The sequence below is a fragment of the Podarcis melisellensis genome, assembly GCF_964234715.1.
Source record: "Podarcis melisellensis genome assembly, chromosome: 10".
Classification (NCBI taxonomy): Eukaryota; Metazoa; Chordata; class Lepidosauria; order Squamata; family Lacertidae; genus Podarcis; species Podarcis melisellensis.
The window spans coordinates 65750211-65774549 of record NC_138542.1 but is presented as its reverse complement, the minus strand read 5'-3'; positions in this window follow the sequence as shown (position 1 = coordinate 65774549).

Here is a 24339-nt window from a genome sequence, read left to right as displayed (position 1 = left end):
GCCGTGACCTGAAGGGAGCAACAGTGGCGCAGCTTTGAAAAAGTGTGCCGGACCCGTTATAAACTGCTGATTGACGATCGTAAAGTAATCAGGTGTCACGGCAGATCGATTTCCAAGCAGATCGATTGCCAAGAGGTTATGGAGGTCAGCCAACGCTCGTAAAGCAGACGCTGTGAGCCTCAGGAATGCTTTGAAGTTAGCGTTCTGAGGCTGAGGGGCCGTCGGAGGCCAACGGGAGCTGACTGGATGCCGGAGAGCAAAAATGATTAATTGCCTGCTTCTCAGAAGCAAGGAGCTGCTGATACAGAGAGCTGGCTGGAAGCTGAGAAGCAGCTGGAGCTAAAAGCAGCTGGAATCGTTACTCCAAGCAAGGGAGAGCCAAGCAGCTGGTACGGAGTAAGTACAGCTTGGGGCACCTTGGGAGAACGGGAGAAGATGGCCAAAAGCCAGAATATACCTCTGGAAAAGCTCACTCTAAAGAGTTGGGCAATATGGAGGAGAAGAATAAGGGGATGGTTCCTAGTCGAAGGGCTTTGGGAAGCAAACCAGTGGGAGCCAAAATCACCCCTTAGCTGGCCAGCAGCTGGAACAGGCGTTGCAAGCTGTGGGGCTGCGTGGGCTGAAGATAGCCAGCAGAGAATGCAACTTGAGCTGGATATGCTCAGAGCATGCGTTGATGAATCGCTGAAGCCTCATCTTGAGGGCGTTGAATCGGCCCATGCCGCCTGGCAGGCGCTGAGGAGTGTGTGTGAAAGCTCAGCGGGAGTCAGGCCAGAGGGGGCTGGAAGAAGCCCAGGGGGGGCTGAAGGATGCCCAGAAAGCCCAATGGGGGCTGGGACAGTGTTGGAGAGCTGTTGTAATGCTTCTACACGTCTGTGTGATGGACTGGGTCCTGGAGAGGCTGGACTGGCAGGCCCTGTTCCCGATGTCTTGGCCTCTAGGAGCGCTAGTGAGCAGATCGGGGGGGGCGAAGAGTTCCAAAGGCAAGTTTAAAAGACTTTCCACTTGTGCTGAAGCGAAGAGCAGCTTCAGGGGGGGCCAGGCTGGTGGGAGGCGCCGTTCCAGAAGGAGGAAGGCCAGGCCAGCTGGCAGGAGCCCCGGGCAGTGTTTTTCCACTGGAGTTCAACGTCTGCATGGCAGTAGCCCCCACCGGAGCAGAGAGCCGAGGCAGGATGTTGGCAAGGACACTTCTCATGGGAACCAGACGGGTTTCCATGGCAACAGGCCTGGGAAGCCAGGCAAGCGTGCAGGTGGCCGTGTGAAGCAACAGGAAGAGTCTTATCAAGTTTCTGCAAGCATGGCATTGTTCGAAGACGGCCGAGTGGAAAATTTCGAGCTCAGCCTTGTTATTGAATCTGCAGCTAACCGCAACATGGTTCCAGAGACCCCTGCAGTCGAGATGTGGAATTGCAAAGCAATTTCCACAGGACAAACTGTTTTATTTGCAAATGGACAGCGGAAAAATGTCACTAACTGTGGTACATTGTTCCTTTCTGTTTTGCAGGAGGCGGTGGATTTTTGTATTGTTCCAGGGGTTCATCACTGTTTGTTATCTGTGCCTTATTTGTTAAAAAAGGGTTTTCAGGTTTGTTTCCAGGGGGATTCCTGCACAATCTCCAGAGAAGGAAGACGACTTGTTGAAGTGAAACGGGGACAGAATGATCTTTTCGTTCTTAAAACGTCTCTTGGGGGTGAGGGGTAGGTTGAGAAAGCACAAGCGTTGCGTGCTACAGTTCCCAACCAGCGTGCTACAATTCCCGCTCATGCCATGTGTGCTTGTGTATGGCATCAGAGAACGATTCACAATCCTTTAGAGGATTTGCAGACGTTACCTGAGGTTGTTACAGGGTGTAGGATTCAAAATTGTGGAAGTGCCATTAATTGTGACACTTGCAAGCAGGCAAAGGTGAGAGGTTGCAGTTACCCAAAGGTGGAACGGGTTGCCACCAAACCTTTTGAGCTGGTTCACATAGATCTGTCCAATTCTGTCAGGGAACAGAGTCTAGGGGGGGCCAGGTATCTGCTGACTTTTCTGGATGATTTTTCGCAGAATTCCTGGAGTCATGGTCTCAGATCCAAGGAGGATGCAGCACAGCTGATCAAGAGCTGGATTGAGGGAGTAGAACTAAGGTTCTCCACCAGAGTGCAAGCGATCATCAGTGACAGAAATGCTAAGTACACTGGTTCTGCTTTGCAGAAGTTCTTTCACGAGAAAGGGATACGTCACACAGTTACTTCACCCAATCAGAGGGGGGTGGCAGAGCTGAGGAGTGGAGCTCTGGTTCAGGCAGCACAGGTGATGCTTACAGAGTCTGAGTTACCTCCACAGTTTTGGCTGGAGGCGGCTAGAGCTGCATGCTTCACCTGGAATAGGACCTACAATTCGCTGGTAGGTGACACTCCGTTTTCTCTGTTGAATGGCCGCAAACCCCAGGTTCACTTTCTGCGCAAGTTTGGGTCTCCTGCGTTTATCTCTGTGCCTGAGGCTTTGCGAGGGTCAGATGGAGCCAAGTTCCAGAAAATGATCTTCTGTGGGTATGAGCCAGAAGCCCGTGCATGGCGGTTTGCTTACCCTTCAGGTGATCAGAGTAAGGTGCTGATCAGTAAACACGCTGAGTTCTGTGAGGAGGATGTAAAGTCAAAGTCTCCTGTCAGGCGTGATGTTCTCTCAGATTGTCTCTCTGATCCAGAAGACAGTTCTGATGAGGCGGAAGAAGAGGCTGAGGCTGCTGATGACGACCAGGTCACTGACCAGGGTCAAGAGCAGAATGTGGCATCTCCACAAGTTGTTAAGAGAGTGCCCAAGAGTGCGCCTAGTTCTCCTGTGAGTGTGATGGAGAGGATTCGAAGACGCTTTAAGTCAGAAGGAGAATCCCATGATGCAGAGGACACACCTGCTGATCAAAGTGAGTCAGAGGGAACACCTGAGTTTGTGCCTAGGAGGTCCAGTCGCACAACAAAGGGTATTCCACCAGAGAGGTACCAGGCCACAGGTGCGTGGGTAAGTTTCGCACAGTGCGATTCTGAGAGTTGTGAGGTGGTTCCACAGTTGCCTAACAGGGACGCCAAGAGAGGGCGCAAGGCATTGGGGAAGGCATTGATCTCACAGAGTTTTGCCGAGGATGTTCCACAGGTGCAGTCGGAATCCAACGCAAGGGGGGGGGTGTGAGTGTTCAGAACTTAACTGGTTAAGTTGTTCTGAGTGTGCGTCACATTCCGACGTCAGCTGTTAGAAGCTGGGAGGAGACAGAAGCTTTTAGAAGCTAAGGAGGAGGAGTTTTTCCCTGTACTTTCACTTCTTCTCTCTGTGTATCTGTGAGAGAGAAAGACGTGCCTTTGGATATGGCTGAAAGAAGCCCCGGTCTCTGTAGCTAAAATGTTTTAATAAAGAGCTGTAAATAGACGGAGCTGTCTGTGTGTGCTTGCCAGAAGAAGAAGGAAGAAAGTCTGCTTTACACCGCTGTGTGTTCTACTCTGCTAAGCCGTGACCTGAAGGGAGCAACAGTGGCGCAGCTTTGAAGAAGTGTGCCGGACCCGTTATAAACTGCTGATTGACGATCGTAAAGTAATCAGGTGTCACGGCAGATCGATTTCCAAGCAGATCGATATCCAAGATGTTAGACAATTCCACGTATTTTACTCCTAGGCCAGTTTGGTACTTACAAGTAATTCTACTTATGTTATATTAGAATATCTAGCTAAATAGTCCTTAAATTTCTTCCAATATTCTTGATATTCCTCCTCTTTCTGATCGCGGATTCTTTCAGTCAGGACAGCCAGCTCCAAGAAGTCTTTAGGGAAGTTTTTAATGTTTGATGCTGTACTGTTTTTAATATTCAGTTGGAAGCCGCTCAGAGTGGCTGGGGAGACCCAGCCAGATGGGCGGGGTATAAATAATAATAATCATCATCATCTGCAAGAAAGGAGATTCTGACTAAACATCAGGAAGAACATTCTGGCAGCAAGGGTTGTTCGACAGTAGACCAGTCTCCCTCAGGAGGTGGTGGGCTCTCCTTCCTTGGAGGTTTTTAAGCAGAAGTTGGATGGTCATCTGTCATGGATGCTTTAGCTGAGATTCCTGCATTGCAAAGGGCTGGACTAGATTACCCCTGGGGTTCCTCTCAACTCTACAATTCTATGAAATAATGTCTGTGATATCTCTTAGCATTCAGCATAATTAAAAATAAACTGGAACTTAAAAAAAAAAATCCCAAATTGTCTTGAACCAAGGGAGGGGAGCAATAACTGCACTGGAATACATTGTTTTCTTCTGTCAGCTACCAGATGGGCTAATTGCCTTAATGGAACCAACCCAAGTGCCAATGCAGTCAAGGTGTTGGAAACCCATTTAAGCGCACAGATTATCTTCACAGAACTGAGTACACCGCTTAATCGCTGTACTTACCTGCCTGCGAGTGAACCAGCAATAAAAGCCAAGCATGGTTTAATGAACCAAGTGTCTCCTCTGCTGCCGTCATGTATCGTGGGACAACAAAAGGACGGTACATATTTCCAATTAGCCAACACCTTCATCGAGAGCAAGGAAAACGAAATTAAAATTGATATGCCACAGATAAGTGCTCTTTATTATCATTACTCTACCATGGCTGCCCCATCTGGACACGGAGAAGATGACTTGGGATGTCGGATCCTGACAGCAATGTGGAATTAATCAGCCAGGAGCGGCCAATGAGAAGCAGGACAAAGCCTCTCCCCTCTTTGCCAGATTTTAGAAGTGATGAATATGTTTAGCTTTCTTCCTCCATCTCTTTGGGAGCCTGCATTCTTCACGAGGCATTTTTGGCATAAATCATTATCTCTTAGCACTCAGATCATTTAACCACATTTGCTGGGAAAGAGCTAATCTGGGGTCAGGAGGGTGATGCTGTGTTTCTTTTGGAGATTGCAGTTGTTCTGGTGTCACATATTGCTGACAGCTGTGTAGCGATGGGTGAACCAAGAGTCTAGAAGCCAAGCCTTTTGAGGAATGGTTGAAGGAGCTGGGTATGTTTAACCTGGAAAAGAGGACACTGAGAGGAGATATGCTTGCCATCTTCAAATAGCTCAAGGACTGTCACATGGAAGAGAGGGCAAGCTTGTTTTCTCCTCCTCTGGTGGGTAAGACATGAATCAATGGTTCAAGATACAAGAAAGGAGATTCCAACTAAACATCAGGAAGAACTTTCTGACAGTAAGAGCTGTTTGGCAGTGGAACGTTCTCCCAAGGAAGGTTGTGGATTCTCCTTCCTTGGAGATTTTTATGCAGAGGTTGGATGGCCAACTCTCATGGATGATTTAACTGAGATTCCTGCATTGCAGGGAGTTGGACTAACCCAGGCATAGGCCCGGCAGATGTTTTGAGACTACAATTCCCATCATCCCTGACCACTGGTCCTGTTAGGTAGGGATAATGGGAATTATAGTTCCAAAAGATCTGGAGGACCAGAGTTTGCCTGTGCCTGGACTAACACCTTCCAACTCTACAATTCTATGATTCTATGAACCTGGTTTCTCTCTATTTCTCATTTTTCCAGTTTTAAAGTTCAGTTCTTGACATTTGCATTTCAGTTGGTGAATTGCTTCCCCCCCCAAAAAAGTCCTCATGAAAATTCATTGGCTTTTTATTGCAAATTTCTCCTAATAGTCACATTTTCATGTGCAAAGTTGCCAAATACAGTCACTTTGGGTAAGCAATTTCCCCCTCATGTAATGCCTCTTTGTATGCTTATTGTTGTTGTTTAGTTGTGTCCAACTCTTCGTGACCCCATGGACCAGAGCACGCCAAGCACTCCTGTCTTCCACTGCCTCCCGCAGTTTGGTCAAACTCATGCTGGTAGCTTCGAGAACACTGTCCAATCATCTCGTCCTCTGTCGTCTCCTTCTCCTTGTGCCCTCCATCTTTCCCAACATCAGGGTCTTTTCCAGAGAGTCTTCTCTTCTCATGAGGTGGCCAAAGTATTGGAGCCTCAGCTTCAGGATCTGTCCTTCCAGTGAGCACTCAAGGCTGATTTCCATAATAATAATAATATAATAATAATAATAATTTATTATTTATACCCCGCCCATCTGGCTGGGTTTCCCCAGCCATTCTGGGCGGCTTCCAACAAAACACAAAAATACAATAACCGATTAAACATTAAAAGCTTCCCTAAACAGAATGGATATGGTCCAGCTCTCACTTCCATACATCACTACTGGGAAAACCATAGCTTTAACTATACGGGCCTTTGTTGGCAAGGTGATGTCTCTGATTTTTAAGATGCTGTCTTCGGTAATAAAGCAGTTCACTGTGTTCCATGATCAAGGATAGGGAACTTTCAGCTCTTTAGATGATGCTGAATTACAACTCCCATCAGCCTTGAACATTGATAATTATGGCTGGGGCTGATGGCAGCTAGAGTCTAGCAATATCTGGAGGGCCAGAAGCTCCCCACCCATCCCCTTGTCATGGATCTGGAGAGCTGAACAACATTGATTGTGGTTAACAGATGCCTTCCAATCTTCCCAACAGAGGCATCGTTTAATTCCTGCTCTCCGGCTTCCTTTTATCTGGAAACACCAACAACTAAACCAAAGACCTTATGTGGAGGTGAACATGCACACTAACCCTAAGTTGATGCCCTCCCCCTTGTAATTCTGAAAATTAGAACAATCCAAAAAGAAAACATTATGGAAAGTGTAACCCTTCTCTAGACCCCAGCTCAACTTGCAGTACATAAAAATATTGGTTAATTTATTTCTCCTGGCATATCTGTAGGCCACAAAATGAGACATTCTCTCTGCACTTAAGTTGCAACATTCCTCCAAGGCAGTTGCATTAATCAATGGGAAGGCTTGTAATTTACTGCGCACTTAAGGAAAAACAATTAAAACCTTCATTTATCATTCCACATCTGCGGATCTTTAAGGAAAGATCTGAAAACTAAAGCACAGGATGTTCAGAGACAGACAAAAGAGGAGTAGGTGACTGAAGAGAGAGCAGATGTTGTTATCTCTGACACTGTTTTGTTTAAGGAAGGAAAGAGACTTCACACACACACACACACACACACACACACAAACACACACACCTTTTTTTAATATTAACTTTCCAGAGTATGTTATTAACCAGAGTCACTGAAAGGAAAATACACCAATACAGTGCATGCTCGGGTTGAGAACGTGATCTGTGCGGGAGGCACGTTCGCAATCCACAGTGTCCGCAACTCGCAGTGCCATGTCTGTGCATGCGCAAAGCGTGATTTAGCACTTCTGCGCATGCGTGAGCACCGAAACCTGGAAGTAATCTGTTCCAGTACTTCCAGGTTTCGGTGCGTCTGTATCCTGAAAACACGAAACCTGAAGCGTCTGTAACCCGAGGTATGACTGTAAATAAATTTTAGAAAGGGGCAAGATTAGAAGTGGGCATAGAAAGCAATAAAAATAATAGTTATTAAGACTCCTCGCTCTCTACTCTGCTCCTCCTTTCTTCCTGCCCAGGGCGGTCCTGCCTTCTGTCAGTATGGTTGAATGGTAATTGATAACCCTGTGTGTTTGTTTCTCAGTTTGATCCTTTACATTGTTTTATATGTATTGTGCTATTTTTTGCCTTCTGACTTGCTGTTATTTTTACTGATTATAGTTTGGTAATCATTTGTTGCAGTTGTTAAGAGTGAATTTCTGTTTAATTATTGTTTACTGGAATTTAATTTCATTGTGTACTATTAAATTCTAATTGATAATTCAATAATTCAATATTTATTTGATATAACTTGTGACTGGTGACTGGGGGCGGCTGCCGAGACCACATAACACCAGTCTTGAAAGACCTACATTGGAATTTCCTTGCCCTGGAGAATTGTTGCAAATCAGAGAAGACAACACTGACCTAAATGGACAAATAGTTTAACCGGGTCGAAGATGGCTTCCCATGTGAGAAGGGAAGAACAAGGGGGAGATTTGGCTGTGGACTCTACCTGCTAACAAGGTCATTATGCTCCTGTTTTGCCAGACATCTGCTGGTAAAAGAGGTACTGTTGAGACTAATATTAGGTTGCAATTCTCCACCAACTTGCTGTGGAGTGCTTCCACAGTAATGGAGCAATGTTGATTTTTTTTTGACATTATCATGCAGAGTAAACTCTTCCATTTCTCTCTCTCTGCCCCCCCCCCCCAAAGTGAATACAACATGCCCTCATTCTACATCCATTTCAGAATGTCATTTTATCTACATGAAGAGGACTCTTGCAGTCCATTAAAAATGACCCGCAGAATCAATTAAATGCAGCGCAGTTGAAAAACAAATGCACACACAAAAGTGGAAGCTTTGCAAGGTTCAGAACGTTCAATTAATTACTGCCTTATGAATTAGAGGCTATTTAGATTGCAGTCTTTTGATTGATCTGAACTGTACTAGCCTCTAGTCAACAGACTGGTGTTATATAAGACTATGAGGGAGGGAGTATTTTGACCTCTCGGACAGGTGAAGAGAGCCTAGAACAACATGGGAAAGCATTTTTTTGTCCTGACGATCCAAAAAATAAGAGAGGGGAAAATATTAAAAACCTACATTTGCAGTGTGACGCGGGTGGCGCTGTGGTCTAAACCACAGAGCCTAGGGCTTGCCGATCAGAAGGTCAGTGGTTCGAATCCCCGCGACGGGGTGAGCTCCTGTTGCTCGGTCTCAGCTCCTGCCCACCTAGCAGTTCTAGAGCAGCTCTTTTGCCTGGGGGTGATAGAGGATGTGACTATTTTTGGCCTTTGTAAGCGTCCTTCTCAGTTTCTTTAAGCATACTCCCAGGTCACCTCAGACCCTAGCCTTTCCTCCAGGAGCAAAGTCTTTCCCTCTAGATTATTTAAGCCAAACCTGCAGAGGTTAGATGCGGGTGGCGCTGTGGGTTAAACCACAGAGCCTAGGACTTGCTGATCAGAAGGTCGGCGGTTCGAATCCCCGTGACGGGGTGAGCTCCCGTTGCTCGCTCCCTGCTCCTGCCAACCTAGCAGTTCAAAAGCACGTTAAAGTGCAAGTAGATAAATAGGTACCGCTCTGGCGGGAAGGTAAACGGCGTTTCCGTGCACTGCTCTGGTTCGCCAGAAGTGGCTTAGTCATGCTGGCCACATGACCCGGAAGCTGTATGCCGGCTCCCTCGGCCAATAAAGCGAGATGAGTGCCGCAACCCCAGAGTCGGTCACGACTGGACCTAATGGTCAGGGGTCCCTTTACCTTTACTACATTTGCAGTACCCTCTTTGGTGATTGTCAGAAGGAACAGGAAGCACAATTCAGTCTCCGTGCTTCAAATAGCAACTTGGTGGCCAGGCAATCTAAACCATGGGCTAAGAAAAAGCTGGATTTTGCAACTAACATAAAATATGCACATGGATAAAACTTTTCACAATGCATCTTATTTTGCATAATTTATTCCACTATGTGCAATGTTTTGCTTAATTCATTCTAGGCATGAGAAGAGAAAAGGAGATGGGCTGGTCCTAAATTCTCAGAAAGTTGGGATGGATGGGTGCATCTGTCAAGTTGGGGTTTCTCTTTTTTCTGTTCTTAAATTCACATTTCTGTATTTGGTATATAATTGTTTACTTGTTATTAAGAAAGGCTCACATCAAAACTATTGGGCATTGTAGTGTGCATTCCTCTTAATATAGACAAATAATAATAATAATAATAATAATAATAATAATAATAATAATAATAATAATATATTTATACCCCACCCATCTGGCTGAGTTTCCCCAGCCACTCTGGGCGGCTTCCAATCAAGTGTCAAAAACATTACAGCATTTAATATTAAATACTTCCCTAAACAGGGCTGCCTTCAGATGTCTTTTAAAGAGAAGATAGCTGTTTATTTCCTTCACATCTGAAGAGCGGGCGTTCCACAGGGCTGGCGCCACTACCGAGAAGGCCCTCTGTCTGGTTCCCTGTAACCTCACTTCTCGCAATGAGGGAACCGCCAGAAGGCCCTCGGTGCTGGATCTCAGTGTCCGGGCTAAATGATGGGGGTGGAGACGCTCCATCAGGTATAAAGGACCAAGGCCGTTTAGGGCTTTAAAGGTCAGCACCAACACTTTGAATTGTGCTCGGAAACATACTGGGAGCCAATGCAAATCTCTGAGGACCAGTGTTATGTGGTCCTGGTGGCCACTCCCAGTCACCAGTCTAGCTGCCGCATTCTGAATTAATTGCAGTTTCCGGGTCACCTTCAAAGGTAGCCCCACGTAGAGCGCATTGCAGTAGTCCAAGCGGGAGATAACTAGAGCATGCACCACCCACAGGCAGGTAGGGTCTCAGCCTGCGTACCAGATGGAGCTGGTAGACAGCCACCCTGGACACAAAATTAACCTGCGCCTCCATGGACAACTGTGAGTCCAAAATGACTCCCAGGCTGCGCACCTGGTCCTTCAGGACCAGGGAATCCCCCACACCTGCCGGCCCCCTGTCCCCCAAAAGCAGTACTTCTGTCTTGTCAGGATTCAACCTCAATCTGTTAGTCGCCATCCATCCTCCAACGGCCTCCAGGCACTCACACAGGACCTTCACCGCCTTCACTGGTTCTGATTTAAAAGAGAGGTGGAGTTGGGTATCATCTGCATACTGATGAACACCCAGCCGAAACCTCCTGATGATCTCTCCCAGCGGCTGCATGTAAATGATGAAAAGAATGGGGGAGAGGACAGAACCCTGAGGCACCCCACAAGTGAGAGCCCAGGGGTCTGAACACTCATCCCCCAACACCACTTTCTGGACACGGCCCAGGAGGAAGGAGCGGAACCACTGTATAACATCACACTCCTCCCATAGTTGCCCAGGGCAGCAAACATGCAAGGGATAAAAGAATTAAAATATCTACAGTGTTCTAAAAACCATTCCAATACAGATGCAGATAGAGAAAATCAATGTGAGTCAATGTTGGAAGGCTTGTTGAAAGACTAAGGTCTTCACCTGGCACTGAAAAGACAACAGAGATGGCTCCTGCCTAATATTTAAAATGGGAAGGAGTTGCTGCAGGCATAGGCAAACTTGGCCCTCCAGATGTTTTGGGACTACAACTCCCATCATCCCTAGCTAACAGAAGAACCAGTGGTCAGGGATGATGAAGTTGTAGTCCCAAAACATCTGGAGGGCCGAGTTTGCCTATGCCTGAGTTACTATATTGTGCAGGATGGATTTCTTGATAAGATAATATTTGTAGGAGGTCATCACCTGCAGTATTGAGGGTTGAATTATCTTTTAATCCCAAACTACACAGGATTTATATACCAGAATCAGCATGTTGAATTTTGTCTAGTAGAATGTTTGCATGAAGGGATGTGGGTGGCGCTGTGGTCTAAACCACAGAGCCTAGGGCTTGCTGATCAGAAGGTCAGTGGTTCAAATCCCCACGACGGGGTGAGCTCCCGTTGCTCGGTCTCAGCTCCTGCCCACCTAGCAGTTCAAAAGCACATCAAGTGCAAGTAGATAAATAGGTACCGCTCCGGCAGGAAAGTAAACGGCGTTTCCGTGCATTGCTCTGGTTCACCAGAAGCGGCTTAGTCATGCTGGCCTCATGACCCGGAAAAACTTTCTGCGGACAAACGCCGGCTCCCTCGACCAATAAAGCGAGATGAGCGCCACAACCCCAGAGTCGTCTGCGACTGGACCTAACGGTCAGGGGTACCTTTACCTTTACCTATGTTTGCATGTATTCATTTTCCTGCACACTTTCCCCCAATATATCCATTTTTGTACACGTTGTGAAACAGAGTACTGCTAGGGGCCCCCTGTGTTACTACATGATCAGCAATGCTTTTCTTTGGGGCCACTGGCTGGCAGTCACCAGAGCTCTTCAACAGTGGAACAGACTCGTGGGAAGTGGTGGTCTTCCTTGGAGGTTTCTAAGCAGAGGTTAAAGGACCATCTGTCATGCATGATCTCATTGACATTCCTGCATTGCAGGGCGTTGGATTAGATGACCCTCAAGTCCCTTCCAACTCAGCAATTCAATGACTATGGCTCTATGACCTAGAGCCAGAGGAAGGGCTGAATGAGTTGTAAAGAATCACATCAAGAGGAGGTACTCCAAGCGCAGCATCTTGGCCAGTTGATGTGACTCCCCTTCCATTGGCACCCCCCTGCCAGCAACGAGCCTCCCCCTTCAGGGGAGGTAAAAAGGTAAAGGGACCCCTGACCATTAGGTCCAGTTGTGGCCGACTCAGGGATTGCGGCGCTCATCTCGCTCTATAGGCTGAGGGAGTCGGCATACAGCTTCCAGGTCATGTGGCCAGCATGACTAAGCCACTTCTGGCAAACCAGAGCAGCGCACGGAAACACTGTTTACATTCCCGCCCAGCAGTACCTATTGATCTGCTTGCACTTTTGACATGCTTTTGAACAGCTAGGGAACTAGCTGGGACCGAGCAACAGGAGCTCACCCCGTCACGGGGATTCGAACCACCAACCTTCTGATCAGCAAGTCCTAGGCTCTGTGGTTTAACCCACAGCGCCACTCGCATCCAACCTCTGCAGGTCTGGCTTAAAGCATCTAGAGGGAAGGACATTGCTCCTGGAGGAAAGGCTAGGGTCTTAGGTGACCTGGGAGTATGCTTAAAGAAACTAAGAAGGACACTTACAAAGGCCAAAAATAGTCACATCCTCTATCACCCCCAAGCAGAAGAGCTGCTCTAGAGCTAGCCTAAAATGACCAGGTCAGGATTATACCTGTTGAGGCCACATCCCATCACCTGTGTCATTTGCATTCTATGCCCATTACCACATTTCTCTGTTGTTTTTCTGCTCTGCGGTGGACTCGCACACACACACACAGATAGAGCCCTGGTGATATTTAAATGTGATGTCTTGGAATATATTTCACTCCAAGCTGGGTTTTTTGACCTCCCCTTTTGTAATATTTTAGTAGTGGGATGCCAGCAGGGTGTCAAAACTGCAATTACTGACTGCAATTTTTTCATTTTCCTTTTTTTCCCTCTTTTGCTTTTTTTGAGAAAGACGTTCACAATCATCATAGTAATATTATTTTATTTTTTAACAAAAGCACCAGAAATCTATTTATTTATACTAATAAATACTAATCTCAGCACTCCTTGCGCTTTTCAGAAGCCTGTTTAGAATTCCGGGGGGAAGAAAATCTCTCACATCTCTAAGCTCAAAGGAAAACTGGGAGTTTTTCATCATTTTCTATCGGACTTTCACCCCCTGATCCAGTTAAATGAGCCAATTGTCCTGACCAGATAATGAGCAACAACATCAATTTGACTGCATTCTGGCGCACCATGCTGACCAACGAATTGATAGTATCACTGGTTTTATAAACAGGGCTATCAGCCAAGCCTGAGACCATCTACAGGAGCAGCACTGGTTGTCCCTCAAGTTGGTGAGGCTCAACTGACAGCAGCAAGAAGCAAAGCCTTTGTTGTCATTGGTGGAAGAAGGGAGAAGGAGAAGAAGAAGGAGAAGAGTTTGGATTTGATACCCCACTTCATCACTACCTGAAGGAGTCTCGAAGCGGCTAACATTCTCCTTTCCCTTCCTCCCCCACAACAAACACTCTGTGAGGTGAGTGGGACTGAGAGACTTCAAAGAAGTGTGACTAGCCAAAGGTCACCCAGCAGCTGCATGTGGAGGAGCGGAGACATGCACCTGGTTCACCAGATTACAAGTCCACTGCTCTTAACCACTACACCACACTGGCTCTAGAATGCTCTGCCAACAGAGATTCAGCAGGCACCTTCTGTTTTAACCTTTAAACATGTTATGGCAATGGACTGCAGCTCAGTGGTAGAATATCCGCCTGGTAAAGAGGAGACCGAGAGGAGATATAATAGTCATCTTCAAATATCTCAAGGGCTCTCACATGGAGGATGGAGCAAGCTTGTTATCTCCTGCTCTGGAGGCTAGGACCCGAACCAATGTATTCAAGTTTCAAGAAAGGAGATTCTGACTCAATATCAGGAAGAACTTTCTGACAGTAAGAGTTTTTGGACAGCGAAACAGACTCCCTTGGGAGGTAGTGGACCCTTCTTCCTTGGAGATTTTAAAGCAGAGGTGGGATGGCCATCTGTCATGGACACTTTAGTTGAGATTCCTGCATTGCAGGGGTTTTGGAATAGATGACTCTTGGGATTGCTTCCAACTCTACAGTTCTCTGATTCTATTATCTCCAAGTATCACTGGGAATATATAAGGCAACTTCCTATCTTCCTGTGTACTAAAAAAAACCCAAGATTATACCAGCAATTAAGAAAACATATTTTTGTATTATTTAGTTGATGATCTCTTATTTAAAATTTTTTGCATGGTTTGGTTTTTTTTAATTGTATATAGCTAGTGTTGTAAACTGGTCTGTTTAATTTATTTTTAATGCTGTAGTGAGCTACACACACATATATTCAGCAGTTGCATTGGGCTAAGAAGGAACCCTATGCAAAGCATCATATGAGCAAAACCCTCCCAGCACTGTGCACATGTACCTTCTGTCTGGATCAGGGCATGACTGTAAAAAGGTCAGAAAGCAAAGAAGGAACAGATACAAAGAACAGAGAACCATGCATTATGTAGAAGATTCTCTTGCAAAAAAGAGGCAGCAAAAAATCCCAACAAAAAAGGCTGCATTTCAGACTGAATAGAGCCTTTATTATTTGGCTGTAGTGTCGGGAGTTGAGTCAACAACAAGTCCCAAACCTGGAATTTGTTAAGGAGGGAGTCAACCTGCAAGGCACAACCCAGCTCCACCTAAGGCAGAGAGAGAGAGAGAGAGAGAGAGAGAGAGAGACTAATGACTCCAGAGAGCCAGTGTGGTGGTAGTGGTTAAGAGCGGTGGACTCGTAATCTGGTGAACCGGGTTCGCTTCCACGCTCCTCCACATGCAGCTGCTGGGTGACCTTGGGCTAGTCACACTTCTCTGAAGTCTCTCAGCCCCACTCACCTCACAGAATGTTTGTTGTGGGGGAGGAAGTGAAAGGAGATTGCTAACCGCTTTGAGACTCCTTAGGGTAGTGATAAAGTGGGATATCAAATCCAAACTCCTCTTCTTCTCTTCTAAGGCAGTGGTTCACAAATAGGGGGTACCATGACCACTCTGGCGCTGGTGGGATTCCTTATAGGAATGATAAGAGGCAAGGGGTCCTTTACCTTTACCCTTTTCTAAAATGACAATCAGGCTTTGAAAAGCTGGTATCACTGGATCAAATTTGTCAGTTTTGTTGAACTGACTAAGCTAATTAGTTCTAATTGGATTTTGAATAAATGTGCAATTAATAGTTACCATTTGGGAACCACTGAGTTTAAGGATGGAAATACAAGATAATCACTGAAATCAACATTGGAGACTTTTCAAAGCCGAAAAGTGATAGAAGATCATGGGGCAAAGACTACCAACATTCCCAGTCAGGCCTGTTCTCTGGTCTGAGCAACAGGGCTTTGACCAGGACATTGACCACCTGACTTGACAGAATCTAGGCTGGACAAGAGCATGGGCGCCACTTTCCTGTGATTGATTGAGTCAGTCAATCAATCAATCAATCAATCAATCAATCAAATCAGCTTATTACAGTCACGGACCACCAGTTATTGTTGAGTCTATGGCACTGCTGTCATTTTCCTTTCTCAAGACCCATAGCCAGTACATAGCAACCACACGGGCACTCCCTGCACAATAATCTGGACCCATCAATGTTTGCATGTTTAAGGGCCCATGCCATTAGCCCTGCCCATGTGCTGGCACACTTTTGAACCTTACAGCAATGGAAGCAGCACTCAAACTCTTGTTGCAATTGGTAAGGGCACCTGAGTCAACCTGGATATTCTTCACCACACTCATTTTGCTGAGAAATCTGGCATGCAGGAATCTGGATAAGCATTTATTATTATTATTATTTGCAAGATTCTTTCATTAGGCGAAAGCCCTAGCACACACATGGCTTTGTCACCTCTCTGGGTTTTTTCTTTCCTTCTAACTCTGGAGACAATGCATAATACCGAGGCTTTTCTTTAATGACACCATTAGTATGCAGTTACCCAGAGAGTACCTTTGTTTACCAGCACTGGTTGTTTTTCTCTGTCAAGTGCAAATCCATTGAAATTAAAGGAGCAAGGTTCATTCATTGGATGTATTTATCAGATTTAGATTCCACCCTATCTGCAACAGCTCAGGATAGGTAGCAATCTTCTAACAGCAAATTTGCAGATTAAAGAAGATAAAACCAGAAGACCTAAAGCAGGCATAGGCAAACTCCGGCCCTCCAGATGTTTGGGACTACAGTTCCCACCATCCCTGACCACTGGTCCTGTTAGCTAGGGATGATGGGAATTGTAGTCCCAAACATCTGGAGGGCCGGAGTTTACCAATGCCTTACCTAAAGTAAAGTAAAATTACGGCTGGTTGGAAACCACTTGCCTTGTTTCAAGTTTGATTGCTGAAAGATTTTAGCACATGATGTTTTGAGCATTAATTGGGGGAAAAATGCATCATGTGCTTTGGGTGGTGTTCTTCTTGGTGCAGTTTAAAAACTCAGGAAGAACCCTGCTGGATCAGACCAAAGGCCCAGCTGGTCCATCATCCTGTTTTCGCAATGATTAATCAGATGCCTTGAGGAAGACTGAAAGAATGTTCAGATGTTCATGAACGTAGACTACCATAGTCTATTGAAAGAAGTGTAAATAAACTTGGTTCACCTTGCCATGGTTGCTGCTTCTCTTTCTCCTAAGGCAGTTGGTTCTGAAGACCTCAGTACCACAAGAGCTAAAAAAAATAAATTCCCTACAGCACCTCTCCTGGCAGAGGACAAGTGCCTTTGGATCAACTTCAAGTTGGACTGAGGACATCACAGGATGTCCTGCTCCCACTGTGGACCAAATGGAGTCCTGCACCAAGTCCACTTGCATCCCCTTTGCTGATTGGCTAGGGCAGTGGTGGCCAAACTCGGCCCTCTAGCTGTTTTGGGACTACAACTCCCATCATTCCTAGCTAACAGGACCAGTGGTCAGGGATGATGGGAATTGTAGTCCCAAAACAGCTGTAGGGCCAAGTTTGGCCACCATTGGGCTAGGGGCTTCAAAAATTCATCCTAGTGGTCCATGGTTGGGTGATGTCTGTAGAGGGGTCACATGCCTCTATAGGACCATCGTGTACCTTATTTTGACTCAGAGGAATGAAACTTCAGTCTGTTGGTTCCTTGGGATTGTGTGCTCATAGAGGGGCCATGTCCCTTCTGTTTCCTGGATCCTATCTCCTAGGGTGGAACACCCAGTGATGTCATCAGGACCAAGACTTTCAGGGGCAAGAGGCATGCTTCCTATAGATGAATGCAGAAATAGACTGAACACATGTTAAATGGACATGGACCGGAAATAGCCTGATCTGCCTATTTCTGCCCTGAATACACTATTAGTCAGGAAAAAGAAGCTCTGGTTTCCAGTAGGTAAAGCGAAGACCCCAAATAATAGGGAAAATTAGGTGTCTGAATCTGAAAGATGAGTATGCCCCAAAGAATAACTCACTCTGCAGTCTACATAAAGTTTCATTTAGCTGATGTTAATAAGGACAAACCTTTCACCTTTCCAGTAATTGGCTTAAAATAGGGAGTAGACAAGGCAAGTGGCCTCTTCCTGGAGTATAATTAATCTATGTCTGAATCCGTGAAATGGACCCTGGGTATTCTATGATGGACACCTTGGAAGTACATATAATAATAGTAATCCATTGAAGAACTCAATTTCACCCAAGAGATGAAACCTCACATTAACAAGAGTACATGATGACTTTAAGATTCAGTAATAAAATGTATTTCCCCCCCCCCATGTGTGAACTGTGTAGAGCATGGTGCATGCAAAGTGGTGTGAACAGGGGGCAAACGGCAAAAGGAACCAGATGGATATAAATAGATAAATACACAAAATAATGCCCTCACACACCCCAAACAAAGCAGGATGAGAGGGAATGGTGAGACACTTTTGATTATGAAAATTATAGACTCTGTTTATTTCATATACGGGCATATACCTCTATATAATGTTTCCTATTACCTGCTGTAAATGGTGGGAACTCTTCCACCTTACTAACTGATTATAGGGAGACATCGTAGATGCTTTGTTCTACATTTTGTACAGGTAAACATCCAATTTATTTTATTGTGTCTTGTGGTGACCAGAAAGGGAACTTCACATAATAAGCATCTTCATCTTTCATGTTTGGTGTGGCTCGTTGACGGAGGCAAAGCAATCAAAGATCTGGGGTACCCACACGGTATCAACAAGTCTGGTCCATCATCTCAGTGGAAACATTATCTACCCAGGACAAAGAAGTCCAGTTGTAAATGGTGGGAGGGAGGTAGTTCTTCTGATTGTTCAGTACTGCTTTATTGTCTTGTTCTCCAATGAGGAACAAGATGGGCAGCTGCCTTGCAGAACATGATGGTTGCAGGCTGATGTCGTGGGATGATATATGAAACTGGTCATTGGTAAATGCCCTCCAATGAGAGTTCACCATTAATGTTTCTGTGATAGAATTCCTTCCCCTTGTCTCTCTTCAAATGCATGTGCTCTTGTTGCTGCCGTATTCCGCAAAATGAAAAACAAAATTGAAAATGCATTTCTTCCCTGTCTGCTTATAATATGAAATGAAGAAGGAAAATCTCTTCATGCGATGGATCTCACATCTTCTAGGCATCACCCTGTCACCAAAGCACACTCTGCTTCAGCAATGGTCTTTTATTTCACAGGAGGGAGCTCATAAGGAGGCCACTGTGGTGCTGCTAATGCAGCAGTTTGACTCCACCACCAGAGGCACACTCCATTGTCTCTTGAGACAGATGGATGTTAACAGGGACAAATTCTCCAAGGCCAGCCCATGCAGTATATATTTGTGGAACCAATGGATCCAGGAGTAGCCCCAGGCTGTGTACCTGCACCTTCAGAGTGTGTGTAACTCCAGATAGCAGGGAATTTGGTCGCAGCGGGAGAGGGAGGCTCCCTTGATTCTTCAGCAGCCTTCCTCATCTCTGCCTCCTGCCCCCCACTCCTCTCCTACCCCTGAGTCTATATTGCCCTCTGCTATTCCTCCTCCAAATCTGCTCCCTCTTCTCCCTCAGACCACTCATTGTCATCCTGAAGGAATGATCGCTGGGTGTGGAGCACACTTCCACCCACAGAGAAGTCACAGGCTGTCTGACCACGTGACCTTTGGGTGTGGAGCACACTTCCGCCCGCAGACAAACCACAGCTGTCTGAACATCATGCCCCCTATCTAACCTTTTGCTCTCTTAATAGTCTGCCGTGCCCTATCTCTGACCTTTGTCTCTGGGACCTTTGTCTCTTTCAATTAAACATTGTGCAAGGGGAAAGTGATGTGGTGGAAACAGGTGTCAAAATAACTTTGCACCACCCCTCGATCTCGGGATTGGAAGATGCGTAAAGGTCACAGTCCAAAATGTATCTGACTGGTTTTGCGTATTGTGCTAATAAAAAGAGCCTTGGCAGAGCTTGCTGGCAGCTTGCTTATGCACAGCTCACCTGATGACCAACACCTGACTCGTGCCTTCACTTCATCATCCCACCACCAATCCCCTGGCTCTGAACCTTCTTCCCTTGAGGGTTCCCAAGCAGGTTCTTCCCACCACTCCTCTGTATCCAGCCAGTCCATGACACCCACCATCCCTCACCATTGGGAAATTGTGTACATGCAGCTACTCACACAGAGTCAATTAAGGTTTGGTAGACAGCCAGAAGGGACGCGGGTGGCGCTGTGGGTAAAAGCCTCAGTGCCTAGGACTTGCCAATCGAAAGGTCGGCGTTTCGAATCCCTGTGGCGGGGTGCGCTCCCGTCGCTCGGTCCCAGCACCTGCCAACCTATCAGTTCGAAATCACCTCCGGGTGCAAGTAGATAAATAGGGACCACTTACTGGCGGGAAGGTAAACGGCATTCCGTGTGCTGCACTGGCTCACCAGATGCAGCTTGTCACACTGACCACGTGACCCAAAAGTGTCTGCGGACAGCGCTGGCTCCCAGCCTATAGAGTGAGATGAGCGCACAACCCTAGAGTCTGTCAAGACTGGCCCATACGGGCAGGGGTACCTTTACCTTTAGACAGCCAGAAGGCAATCTGAAGGAGTAAGTCTGCCTAGTAATAATAGAGACATGGAGTCCGCTCCCTGATTGGTCAGGCTCTCTCAAGGGAGTGATAATTAATATCCTACTAACTGGAATGAGTTAGTTCAGTATTTCAGAGGTTCAGAGTTCTGTGTGTCGGTGTAGGAGTTGTGAGTCGTGCCAGAGAGAGCTAGCTAAAGATCCGTGTTCTGTTCCTGTAAATAGTCCACTGTATATGATAAACACCTAACTACAAGTTCCTGGCTCCTGCTTCATCTATCCTGTCTGCAGCCAAGTCACCAATTGCTTCCGTGGATTCTGCGTGTACTCTGCTAGGTCTGGCTAAGGCCCTGCAACTAGTCAGAAAGTTGTGAAACACCAATAGGTTTTACCAATAGTCCAAAATGTATCTAACTGGTTTTGCATATTGTTCTAATAAAAAGAGCTAGCTGGCAGCCAACAACATGTCCAACAACACGTGGAAGGCATGACATCAGCTGTGCCCACTCTAGCTGGTGCCAAACATATTGCTCTGCTTTCCTTTGGACCACATCAGCGAAGCATGAGGGAGGTCTTGTTGTCTGGATAGCCCAGGATGTATGTGCAGAGCAGATTCAAGCAGCTTTGCCTATCTGTTCCTTTAAGCACTAAATAGTCTCCAGAGACGGAAAAGCAGGTTAATCAAAATAGCACATGCAGGTGTCAGCACAGACCTTTTCTATAAAGGAGAATTAAGTAGAACTAGCAATTATAACCAGTGAACAACCTTTCAGTGTAGTCAATAAGAAAGTCAATTTACTTATAATAATGAGGTACTTTGCCATGAGCAATCTGTTCATACTTTGTTCCCAAAAGCTTGGGGAGTGTGTGTTGGAATCACAGCCCTGGATGACATTTGATGCTTTCTGTCACATTATCATCCCAACATCAGCTTGAGAGTTATAAAAATGGTGCTGAAAGACAGCCCGGTGAGAGAATATAACTTGAGGAGATGCAAATGTGTAGGGTCACAAGAATGAAACCACGGTTGGCGGAGAAGAGTTGATTCAGTTTGCGTTGAAAGGCAAACCTAGCTTTCTGAATTCAAACTTCGTTAGCAATGCGCATACCAAAACATAGTCTCATGAATTTTCACTTCTCTGAACATTGTGATGCAGTTCATCTGCCAAGTAATGCGTTCTAAAGTGCATATACTGGGTCACAGCATCCCAAAAGGGACATATATTAGTGAAAATAGAACACGCAGGTGCAGTATATTAGGGAAAGTCCCTTTGCAAAAATGTGTAGCTTGGGAAAGAGTTTCATACAAATGTGTATATTATGGGAAACGAGCATCAAAATGCTGATGAATTTTCATAATGTACCGTAAATGCAGTGCTCCACTGCATTTAAGATGGTGGGGGATTAGAAACTGAAATGACCTCTCTCCAACCCATCTTTGCAATGTCCCTCTCCTCTGTTTTAAACACTGCCATTTGAGTTTTCATTTGAATGTTGTTTTTGTTGTTGTTGGCATTCATCTGTCTCAGGAAACTATGGGAAAATGTGTCTTTGGGGGTGAGGTCAAACTATTGGAGAGTTACAGCTGTAGAGGCCAATACAGACATGTTTTGTTGCAGCTGTGGCAGATTAAGGAATCCATAGCGTTAAAGTGGTATCACAGTGCTTTAAGAGCGGTGGACTCGTGAACCGGGTTCGCGTCTCCGCTCCTCCACATGCAGCTGCTGGGTGACCTTGGGCTAGTCACACTTCTTTGAAGTCTCTCATCCCCACACATCTCATAGAGTGTTTGTTGTGGGGGAGAAAGGGAAAGGAGAATGTTAGCTGCTTTGAGACTCCTTCGGGTAGTGATAAAACTGGATATCAAATCCAAACTCCTCCTCTTCTTCTTAAGTGTATGAATGTGGCCATGTGATGCCAATCAATGTCAGTTGCTGGGAATCAACAAGAGAAGGGTATTGCCCTTATGTCTTGCTTGTGGGCTTCACAGATATAACTGGTGGATCTCTGTGGGAAACACTAGACTTTGGTCTGATCCAGCTGGGCTCTTTTTCTGTCCTTGATCATTCCTGCAGCTTCCTGTGTAGTCACACACGTGCCTCCACTTCTGCACACATGAGCTTCATTATAATGCAAGAGCCCCAAGGAAATATACCTCCTTCTGTGCAGGAATATCTTACCTCAACAACACTATGCGACATCCTTCTCTGACTGAAGGCAAATGCCGTTCTGAAATGACAGGCGTTTCAAGATTGCCCAAGTCCTGATTCTTAACCAAGCTGGTACAAGTCCTTAATGAAACATAGCTGATTTAAAGCACTTCTGAGAGCGTGCCTGCATGTGTGTTTGTGTGTTCTGTCTTATGCCTTCCTTTCAGCTTGATGTCAGGCTTGAACGCGTTGCAGATTTGAAATGCTAAAAGTAGCTGTGATTGACTTTCTGGCAACTGTGGGTAGTGTGCATAAAACATGAACATGTTTATTGCATGTGATCTCGCAAGCTGCTCAGAAAAGTTGGGATTTGTGTCAGTGAGATCATTAGCTGCGAGATGCTTTCTTTCTTTCTTTCTTTCTTTCTTTCTTTCTTTCTTTCTTTCTTTCTTTCTTTCTTTCTTTCTTTTCTTTCTGATGTCTGCTGCATTTTGCCCAGACTCTAGCTCAGTGCACTTCTATGCAAAGGCTGTGACTTTTGCAGGACAGATAAAAGGGGAAATGATAAGGGCCTAACTCAGGGGAAATGATAAGGGCCTAACTCAGTGCTGGAGCATCAGCTTTGCATGCAGAAGGTCCCAGTTCAACCCTCAGTACCTCCAGATAAAAGGTAAAGGTAAAGGGACCCCTGACCATTAGGTCCAGTCGTGGCCAACTCTGGGGTTACGGCGCTCATCTCGCTTTATTGGCTGAGGGGGCTGGCGTACAGCTTCCGGGTCATGTGGCCAGCATGACTAAGCCGCTTCTGGCAAACCAGAGCGTTTACCTTCCCGCCGGAGAGGTACCTATTTATCTACTTGACTTTGACGTGCTTTCAAACTGCTAGGTTGGCAGGAGCAGGGACTGAGCAATGGGAGCTCACCCCGTCACGGGGATTCGAACTGCAGACCTTCTGATCAGCAAATCCTAGGCTCTGTGGTTTAACCCACAGCGCCACCCGTGTCCCCAGCATCTCCAGATATAAGTATATAAAAATGCATAGGATTTGCTACTATGGCGGACCTTTGTCTACTGTTATCCATATGGAGAAATTCTCCTGGCACCTGCCAAGTCTCCAAACTCAGGCCTCTGCCAAGCCCCACACATTCAGGATATCTTTGGATTCTCATAATTTTTACCCTCAAAACCATAATCAAACCATAGGTAATCTCTATGTCCACAGCTGCAATCTTTGGCTTGTTCTGTGGTTCTGCTGCAATCCTATTTAAGAAACTATTAAGAGCCATGAATTGGATCAGGTTTTTGTGGTGCTGGCAAGTAACCAATCTGTAATGTATACCATGTGATCTACTACTGTAAACCATTATTTGATTATTATTTTAGTAAAGAGAGGGAGTTCAAAATATCATTTAAAGAGAATTGGTTTTAATTTGAATGGTTCTAGCTTTTAATCATACCCATTGAGAAATCAAAATGCACATTTGTCCATATATGAGCAAATGCTTTCTCAGTGGTACCCATAGCATTCTCAAAACACAAATGTTCCCATAGGCCCTAAAAGCCTGGGGGGGTCCCTGGGATTTTCAGATTCCTCCCAGCCCTGGGATACAGTGGTACCTCAGGTTACATACGCTTCAGGTTACAGACTCTGCTAACCCAAAAATGGTGCTTCAGGTTAATAATAATAATAATAATAATAATAATAATAATAATAATAATTTATTATTTATACCCTGCCCATCTGGCTGGGCCTCCCCAGCCACTGTGGGCGGCTTCCAAAAAAATATTAAAATGCTGTAATACATCAAACATTAAAAGCTTCCCTAAACAGGGCTGCCTTCAGATGTCTTCTAAAAGTCTGGTAGTCGTTGTTCTCTTTGACATCTGGTGGGAGGGTGTTCCACAGGGAGGGCGCCACTACTGAGAAGGCCCTCTGCCTGGTTCCCTGTAACTTGGCCTCTCTCAGTGAGGGAACCGCCAGAAGGCCCTCGGTGCTGGACCTCAGTGTCCGGGTAGAACAATGGGGGTGGAGACGCTACTTCAGATATACTGGACCGAGGCCATTTAGGGCTTTAAAGGTCAGCACCAACACTTTGAATTGTGCTCGGAAATGTA